The sequence below is a fragment of the Felis catus genome, chromosome B3 (assembly GCF_018350175.1).
Source record: "Felis catus isolate Fca126 chromosome B3, F.catus_Fca126_mat1.0, whole genome shotgun sequence".
Taxonomy (NCBI): Eukaryota; Metazoa; Chordata; class Mammalia; order Carnivora; family Felidae; genus Felis; species Felis catus.
In genome coordinates, this window is record NC_058373.1 from 97,627,846 (window position 1) to 97,637,758 (window position 9,913).

Here is a 9,913-nt window from a genome sequence, read left to right on the forward strand (position 1 = left end):
GCTTATTTTACTCGCTGCTGTAACCAAGAAAAAAACAAACAGAAACCCTCCAAAGGTTCACTGAGACAGCAGTCAGTCATGAAAAAGGAATTTGAACCAAGATAACGTTAGTTACATTTTAGCCACATGTTCCTGAAGCCTGAGCCCTAACAGTTGAACCAATGTGCTTTAGCCTTTCATCATACATTAAAACCTAACCAAATCAGCATAGACTTGGTGTCATTCAAAGAATCTGCATACACAGACACCGCACAGACATCTTTGGACTACTGACAGAATTAAAGGGTTTCAGGACCAAGTGAGACATTTCACTTTCTTAACCATCCTTGTTCTGTGTTTGGAGAGGCCAAAGGGTGGAAGTGGAAATCCAGGGAGAAGATGTAATGGAAGAAATTGCTCACCTGTTTCATGCAGCAATAGCTAGCCTTAACGGAGCTCTGACTACAGGCCAGGAATTTCTCTTTGATAGGATTTCGTTGACTGCTCGTTAACAGTCCTATCAGGTAATGGTGATTATAATATCCATTTTACAGTTGTGGCAATTGAGGCACAGAGAAGTTAAGTGACTCTCCCAACATCACACAACTAGTACAGGACCTATACCTCTTGTGCAAGATTATAGACATCCTCCCCCCCCTTTCCCCTCAGCTTCGTGGCTCAGGGTGACCTAAGCAAACTGCTACAGCAGGAAGGGGAGAGGAGATCAGGCTGTGGTATACTGGAGGGGAAAAGCAAAGGGAGGCACTTAAAGTCAAGGCAAGGACAATGTCTCCAAGGACAGTGCAATTTCTCATTAGTGAAGTATTGGTCAAGCTCCCCAGCCTCAGAGGCCCGTCCAGGGTTTCTTTGCTGCCAGGGTCACATTGCTCAACTGCCTGTAGGGGTGCTGCAGCCCTGGAAGGAAGCCCAGGCTGTAGGGCTGCCAGGACCCGGCTGGTCTTCTACTCAAAGACAGAGGAGAACGTCATTCCGGGGTAAATTCTCCTTCAAATGACCTTTCTGAGATAAACCTTGTCTGTTTCAGGGTCTGCTCTCCTTAGTGCATCTTCTCTGGCTCCAAAAAGACATGTCCTGGGGTGTCTGGGTGGCTTAGATGTTGGAGCGTCTGACTTTGGCTCAGGTCATGATCTGGCAGTCGGTGAGTTTGAGCCCCGCATTGGGCTCTGTGCTGACAGCTCAGAGCCTGGAGCCTGCTGGGGATTCTGTGTCTCCCTCTCTCTCTGCCCCTCTCCCACTCACGCCCTGTCTCTCTCTCTCTCTCTCTCTCTCTCTCTCTCTCTCTCTCTGTCTCAAAATTAAATAAACATGAAAAAAATGAAACAAACAAAACAAACAGACACATCCTCTGCTATCCAACCAGTTTCCCTGATGTGCTTGAGTACTGGTGACTATGCTCTTGGGGGGAGGGGTGGTGGTGGCGGTCATTCCCACTAGGGTTTTTCTGCAGCGATCCTGTCCTACTGACAGCGATGTGATGCCTAGGACTGATTGGCTTATCAGCAAAATGTACCTCTTTTTAACTTATGCTGCCTGTTTTCCCTGAAGAATAAAGCTCTGCCTAATCCAAATAATATGGAATATGGAATAATACGGAAATATTTGTAACTGTGATGTCTCTGGTTGGAAACTGAAAAGCAGAGAGGATGTATGCCAACACCTTCCTCTGGAATTTCTTTACCTGCCTTTCAGTATAGGAGCAGAGCCTCTTAGATGTCAGACCATTCACCATTCGTTATTGGTCGCCAAGATGATGAACACCTCGAGTCCTAAAACATGCATTGTTGCAATCATTTGGTTTAAAAATATATGGATAGTATCAATAAAAGGAATGACTAGATCAATTAACAAACTTTCTGAATCCAAAGTCAAGCCTTCCTGGTTAAATCTATCATACAATAGACTTATAAGGTCTCTTAGGTTTACTTGTTTGTTTTTTCAACAAGAAGATTCCTTTATAATGGTGAATTTGGTAACACACAATACTAGAGTGATGATGGCTTCAGTCACTGGTCCACAGGAGGCAGGAGGGAGCAGTGAGAAGAACCGACTTTCCAGGGCTCACATCACACCGACATCCACACCAGGAATGACTGCCATGTACCTTCCTGAAGCTTCGCCCACCTACTGGTTCAGTCAAGAGCTATGTTGCTTTTAATTTGTCATTTTTTAAGTTTATTTATTTTGAAAGAGCGGGGAGAGGCAGAGAGATGGAGAGAGAGAGAGTCCCAAGCAGGCTCTGTACTGTCAGCGCATAGTTGGATGCAGGCCTCGAACTCATGAACTGTGAGATCATGACCTGAGCCGAAATCGAAAGCCAGATGCTCAACTGGCTGAGCCACCCAGGTTCCCCTTAATTCATCATTTTGCTCATTGAAGATAAAATCCACCGTAGTGGCAAGATTTCAGCACAACACTCTTTCCAGTCATGATAGATAGGGACATCCCAGCTCTTGATGAGAAACAAAATTTCATTTGACTTCTCTTCAAAGGACTGGAGAGAGAATTTTTTTCTTAATGATCTGTTTCAATATTTGTATGTACTTAAAAAAAAAAAAAAGGCAACTCACAGTATATTTATTCTGTGCTCTGTCTCCCTGGAAGATTTCTCATGATCTGGGAGCCAATTAATACACTTCAAAATAAGCAATAAAAATTCTAGTGCAATTCTCAGAAGCAGATGGTGGGCTTGCTGGCGTCGGAGGGGAGAGAAGCAGGTGCCCCACTTGGTAGCAGGGTGCGGCCTTTGGGAAAGCTGAGTGGACACACAGACAGAAGCATCGCCAAGCAAGAAACACAGCCAGGGAGGGCCTGCTTCCTTCTGTGCTCCCCCCAGGTATGGAGGCATCGCCTTTCCCGCAGCCTGACTTCTCAGGGACTGAGGACCCTATCCCTCACTCTCCACTCTCGTGACCTGTATGATAAATTGGGTGGTCTCTGACTGAATCAGGCTTAGGCCAGGAATTGGGATCTAACTCTGGAGGACCCAGGTAGATTTCCTTCAGGCTATTCCAAGCAGGAAGTACCTGGGACACTCACTTCAAGCAGCTGTGAGGCATAAAGGGAAAAGGCAAGGAAAGGAGAAGCTGGGAAGACAAAAGTGATTAGTGGGGCGCCCAGGGGGCTCAGTCACTTGAGAGTCTGACTGCAGCTCGGGTCGTGATCTCACAGTTCATGAGTTCGAACCCCGTATTGGGCTCCCTGCTCTCAGTGCAGAACCCACTTTGGATCCCTCCCACCACCCCCGCCGGCTCACACGCTCTTTCAAAAATAAACATTAAAAAAAAAGCGAGTAGCAACACAGTGGCTCTTGACCCAGCTCTGTTTTGTGGGTAAGACCCGCTGCCACGGCCACGTTATCCTTGTGCTGGGGACAGACTATGATGAGTCGTCACAGACACTAGCAGCCTAAGGATATTCCATGCTGCTTTTGTATGTATGTATTATTACAAATAATAATTTGTATCATGTTTACCCGACGTAAATGCAACTGATTCGGTTCATTCCCTTTCGCTACAACTGTTCACTTCCCTGCCCTGAAGAGTTCATGCCTTCAGGCCTGCCACCAGGCTCACCCTGGCTTGCCATCTGCCCCGCTCCCACCATGGGAAAGTGGCCCCAGGTCAAGCAGAGAGGACACACAGTGCCAGAGGTGACTGGAAGGAGGGCCTACCTCAATGAGACTTCTAATTCTGAGAACCTAAGTTACTGTGAAGGACTCAAAGAGGGAGCTGAGCTTAAATGTCATGGCTTCCTTTTTTTAAGTTTATTTATTTATTTAGAGAGAGAGAGAGAGAAGAGGGGGAGGGGCAGAGAGAGAGGGAGAGAGACAATCCCAAGCAGGCTCCACACTGTCAGCATGGAGCCTGATGTGGGGCTTGAACTTACAAACCATGAGATTATGACCTGAGCCAAAGTTGGATGCTTAAATGGCTGAGCCACCCAGGTGCCCCAAATGCCACTGAGTGTTTTTTTTTTTAATATATATTTTGTAATGTTTTATTTATTTTTTGAGAGAGAGAGTGCACAAGCAGGGGAGGGGCAGAGAGAGGGGGCGGGAACAGAGGATCTGAAGCAGGCTCCACATTGACAGCCTAAAAGCAGTGAGCCCCACAGGGGGCTCGAACTCATGAACTGTGAGATCATGGCCTGAGCCAAAGTCGGATGCTTGACCGACTGAGCCAACCAGGCATCCCAAAGCTCACTGGTTTTAACTGCAGTTAAAGCAGACTCAGGATGGTCTCAGTCTCCACAAGGGACAACCGGTGGTCATGACAGCACTTGTCACAGAAGCCCTGTCTGCAGGCCGGGCAGTGGTAAGCTGGATGCTGACCTCCTCCCAGCAGCTGTGGCAGTGCTGGATCTCGTACTCGGGCCCCAACCATGACAACCTGGCCGCCTCCTTCACCAAACCTAGTGATACATCAGTGGCTGTCACCATGCCCCACGGCATTCTGCACATCCTCCCCCATCTCCCAAGCATCCAGCCTTCCTTGCCCACCCGCCTCAGCAACATCTCACTGGCTCCGTCAGCAGTTGTCACGCACCCGCTCAGGCACTGACCGGGCCTTGAATGAACAGGTGTCACAGAAGCCCTCCCCACAGTGGTGCTTGGTGTTGTTATCTATTTTTGTTTAAGTTTATTTATTTTTGACAGAGAGACAGAGAGAGTGAGTGGGAGAGGGGCAGAGAGAGAGAGGGAGAGAGAATCCCAAGCAGGCTTTGCGCTGTCAGCTCGGAGCCTGATGCAGGGCTCGAACCCACAAACCACGAGATCGTGCTCTGAGCCAAAACCAAAAGTCCGACGCTTAACCGACTGAGCCACCCAGGTGCTCCTTGGTGTCTAGCAGATGGTTGCAGCTCCAGTGGCAGGGGGGATCTGCCCATGAGCCAGAAAGCCACAGCACTGGTGGGCCCATGGCTAAGCTCAGACACGGATTGAGCCAGGACCTTCATTCCAACCAAGAGGCCCTAGGCAGCACTGTTTCTGTCCTTCAGAAATCCGTCAGCTGCAGGCCATACGTGCACAGTCTCGGCCCGCACCGAAGTACCCACAGGACCGTGGTTCCCAAACCATACTGTAGCTACCATAGACATTCGATCACATGCCCAGACCAGGCACAGTTTTCGAGACCCATCCAGGGGGGAGTTGGTGGCAGCTGATATCCTGGGCACTACGCTGACTTCCTTGCCTTTTTCCCAGCAGGCCTTGAGGGAATAAAATCGGTCGTCATGCTGGTGTGAATATCTGCAGTGGTCCCTGACTTGATGAGCTACTCCTTTCCTGTGATTTGTGCGGTTCTTACAGCCAGCCCCACGGCAGAGCCACAGGAAGGAGCAGGTGAAGTATTCATCCGGAAAAAAAGGAGTTGTGTGCTGTCTGGTCACTGGGATCTCACTGCTGGGGTGGTCGGTCGGTTGCTCAATGCCTTCAGGGCTTTGAGGAGGACCCGGGGGTGCCAGGCACAGAGAGTGGTGGCACAATGCACGCTGAGGCCCAGAGATGCCTGTCGGGTGGTTGGATGTCCTTGTTCCCTTGTAGCGAATGGAACTGCAGACTTCAGAGCAGCAACCCAGCTTCCAGAGCCGGTTCTGGACAAGCTTCTCTGGCCCGTCTGAGGGGTGATCAGAGCCCAGCAGGTGAGCGTGCACAGTGTCATGGAAAATGACAACCACATCCCACAGGCCACGGTGGGCAGTGGGAGCTCCTCGGTGAAGCGCTTCAGATAAGCTACTGACGTGTCCCAAGGGACTCAAAGAGGTCATTATGCAGCCCATCTGTAGGAGTTCGAAGGATGACGAGGTCTGAGATGGCCAGGACCTTAAGCAGCAGGGGTGTTCTCTGGCTGAGACTCACCCTAGCCCCTAGGAGCCCCTCGGCGTCTGTTACTGCTACTTTGTGGCCTGGGTCACGCACCGCTCACATTTCCACGGTGCGGGGCTCCCGGGCAGGGGAGGGTCTGAAGGCATCAAGGCCATAAAGGAAAGTGTGATTGAGGTGTGAGACTTCCCATCACCAGTATTTCCGGAGATGGAAACCACCCTCAGGTGCTGCCCAGGAAATTGCCATCCAATTTCCTCTTCACTGGGTCCCAGAATGTCTTTGCTTTTCTCCACCAGAAGGAAACTCACCAGAAGGAAACTCACTTCTGGGCCGGTCATCTTCTTCCTCTTGGCCTCCTCCTGCTCTTCCTCCTTCAGTAGCCCCCGGACCTTGGTGACACAGTACACAGTGAGGAAGTGTCTCCTGTTGCGAGTCCCCCAAGGCGAGTCCTGTTCTGGAGCCCCAGGAACATGTTGATTTTACAGGCCGGGCACCTCACGGCCACCCTCTGCCCTTCGCCTGGTGAATGGCCCTTGGGGGCCCTCGCTGGGGATCACTAAGGGGGTGGCCAGGTTGGAGTCTTACCCACTCAGGGTTTCTCAGGTGCTCCGGCAGCTGGTGCTTCTTCTCGAAGCAGAGACACTGGGGGCTGCAGGCAGTACTCACCACACCACAAAGACAGCTTGGTCAGCCCCGCCGCAGGCCTAACTTTTCTGACTTCAGGCCCTTCTCTGCTGGGGGAATCTGGGCATTTGCACTCACATGGGTGAGGAAATCACACACCATACAACTATCCCTGGGCTTTCCCCAGGAGTGAAGACAAAGGCTTTGAGTCTGAAGGCTATGCAGAATTTCCACAGAATTCTGAACACCTTAAAACAAAACAAAACTGTTGTCCTATGAGAATATTCACAAATGTTCAAATATTGAATTTTCTTCCTCCACGATTCCCGTATCAGCAGCAATGTTGGTCTGATGCTTTCATTCTCCGCCAGGTGTCAAAATGAACTTGACAGGGGGGTCAAGGGTCTTTCATGGCTTCGAGAGATCTAATGGGTTCACTGAGGTGGGCTTATCAGTTGGGCCTCAGCCACAAGGTTTGGGTAATGCCAGAGAGTGGTCAGGAACTTTTCAATATAATCGGCCTCACGTCAGTATTTCAGGGGGTATCTCAGGGCAGTGTGGTGAGGGCAAGGTGGGGTTGGGTGACAGCTGGACACTGGTGAGGACAGAGGCTGTTCTTCAGGGCACCGGAGGACCCAGCCTCAACCCCATCTCTGTCCCCCTTCTCCTTCACTGCCTCCTGGGCTCCTCCCCTCCTGTTGTCATCCGGGACCCGCTCATAGGTTTAGTTTTAGAACTGTGATTTAAAGCACAATTTAGCTGCTAGCTACTCTTCTGAAGACTTTAACTTCAAAAAAAAAAAAAAAAAAAAAAAAAAGAATCCAACTGGGGATAATTGTTCACATCTGCCTAATGATGTTTCTATTTGAAGAGACATAATACAATGTAAAATTTTGAGTTGTGATAGCTCTCAGTTTATAACTGAAATCAAAAGGCTAAAAATTCAATGAAAGAGCTAGAAACTTCCGAAAGGTATTCTTTATGTGAGGGTTCAAGGCAACACGTTTTGTTAGCAATATCAGAGGTTGTTTTTTTTTTTTTTTATTCTGATTTTTTCTACTTTCGTGCAGGTGAGGTAGGGAGGAGCAGATGTTTTGTGTTTGGCAAGACAATAGTTCACTTCAGTACGACTAGATGGCTTCACCTTGTTTGTGCTGTTCATTGCTAAGAGGCCCACGATGCTGTCAGTGGGGCCCGAAATATGCTGTGGGGAGCCAGCGGGCCTTGGGGGAACTGAAAAAGAAATCATTGCTCTGGCCTCACTCAGTCATCTGTTCCCAGGCAAAATCATACCCTGTCATCCATGAAGATCCAGAGAAACTCAACCTTGACTGAGCTGCTGTTTCTGACCACAGCCCTCATTGTCCTGAGCCCACAAAGGCCTTATCCATGGGACTGAGAACACTAATGCCAGAAAGATGTTAGAAACCAATGGCCCAGGTCATGATCTCACAATTCATGGGATCGAGCCCCACGTCGGGCTCTGGGCTGACAGTGTGGAGACTGCTTGGGATCTTCTCTCTCTGCCTCTCCCCTGCTCTCTCTCTCGCTCTCTCTCAAAATAAATAAATAAACTTGAAAGAAAGAAAGAAAGAAAGAAAGAAAGAAAGAAAGAAAGAAAGAAAGAAAGAGAGAGAAACCAATGGCTGAAGAGTAGGCTTGTGTTGGAAAGAACATAGCTCTAGGGAAAGACTGGTGAATGAGGAAGGGTAGGTGTGAGTGGAGTCTGACTGGGGCATGACAGAGAAGAAGTCCAAGGGTGCTGGGAGTTAAACCATTGCCAGGATTCCAATGAAAGACTAATGTGGTCTAATACCAGACAGTAGGTGCTCAATGAATGCTTCTTAACCAGATAAATGGGAAGATGCTGGTCAGAGGATCCTGGGTGGGGGTGGGTTAGGGAACCAGCTTGGGTTGTTAAGGGTCTGTGGAAAGAGTTATTGAAGCTTAAACCAGGGGGTTTCCTGGAAGGAACAGGCACCAAGTAGCAGAACTGAATACAAAAGCCAGACTTGTTTAAGTAGGGTGGGGCAGAAACTGCTAGTTGCCTACCCAGCATCTACTCTCCCCTTTTTTCCTTAATAACACAACTGAGATTTTAATCTGGGTGGCAGTGTGCCCAGCCAAGCGCTACATTCATCAGCCACGTTTATAGCTGTGATGGCCATTGAGGCATATGCTTAAGTCATTGGGTGGGGCTTCTGTGAAGATTCTTTAAAAGGCGTTAGTCTCCTGACACACTCATTTTTTCCCCTTCTCTGTTCCTCATGTGTCTTCTTGGAATAGGAAGATCAATGTGATGGCTGGAGCTCTAGCTGCCACATTGGACCATGAAGTGAATGTGAAGATGAAAGCCATATGCTAAGAATAGCAAAACCCGGGCCCCTTGATGACACTAGTTCCCATACTAGCCTCACTCCAGCCTTCTTTTATGTGAGAGAGAAATAAGCTCATTCTTGTTGAAGCCACTGTTATTTCTTCATTCACCTAGGACATCACAAGCCTAGTGATCTTGAGAAGGCTTTGAAGACTGAAAAATTGGGGTTTTTATTTGTTTTTCATTTTGGTGTATGTATTTGTTTAAGTAAGCTGTAAGATAAAGGTGATTAAAAATGACAAAAGATTGTCCGTCTCTCTGAGCTCAGTCATAAAAAGAAACTAAGGGGTTATGTATTATTGTGTTATGTGTTTATTTGGCTTAATAAAAACAGGCTTTAATCTCTCATGTAACTGAGAAGTCCAGAGGTCAGGTAGGCTTCAGATAAGGCCCGATACAGTAGCTAGAAAATTCAATGAAGGCCCGGTATCTTTGGATGTCAGTGAAGACATCAGTCTCACCTAATGACCACGAGAGTCCTGAAGCTCTTGGCAAAGTCTTCTTGCATCTAGTCCGGGTCCCCAAACTAATCCTGTGGCTAGGATGGCTAGGACAATGGAGCCCACTAGATGGACCACTCAGAGACTTGTAATGAGGCTTTTCCTCCCAAAGGCATTGTTGGGAAGCATGGGACCCTGCCAGGAGGGAGGAAAGGAGGCAAATGCATGTGGGGAGGTCACCTCTCCTGCCCATGTTCACCAGCTAGTGTTATGTAAAGGAGCTCCAGTTTTTAAAAAGGCAAAGGTCTGTTGCTCTCAAATGACTTTTTACTAGCCTGGAAGCCAGTAATAGGCTTACTGGTTTGAGGTAAGGCATAGGATTTCCAGAGAACCTTTCCTACTCTTACTTTCATTCATTGATTCAACAGTAAATATTTCCTGGGTGCTAGTTACGGGTCATGCAGCCGGCAGGTTGTGCCTGAGAGGATAGGCACATATTAAGCCATTAGGATCGGTCGGCACTAGCAGATGGGGGTACCCAGACTCTTTCAGAAAGTCAGAAAACAAGTAGAAGGGCCTGGGGAAAGGACAGGTAAGTCTTTCTAGGGATAAAGGAATGGGACTAGCCGTTGTGCATAGGGGGATGCCCAG

General features: G+C 48.5%; 1 pseudogene; it reads right to left on the reverse strand.

Moving 5' to 3' along the window:
• Positions 1-4,217: 4,217 nt before the first annotated feature.
• On the reverse strand, positions 4,218-9,330 carry LOC101088583 (annotated as a pseudogene).
• Between the last annotated feature and the right edge of the window lie 583 nt (positions 9,331-9,913).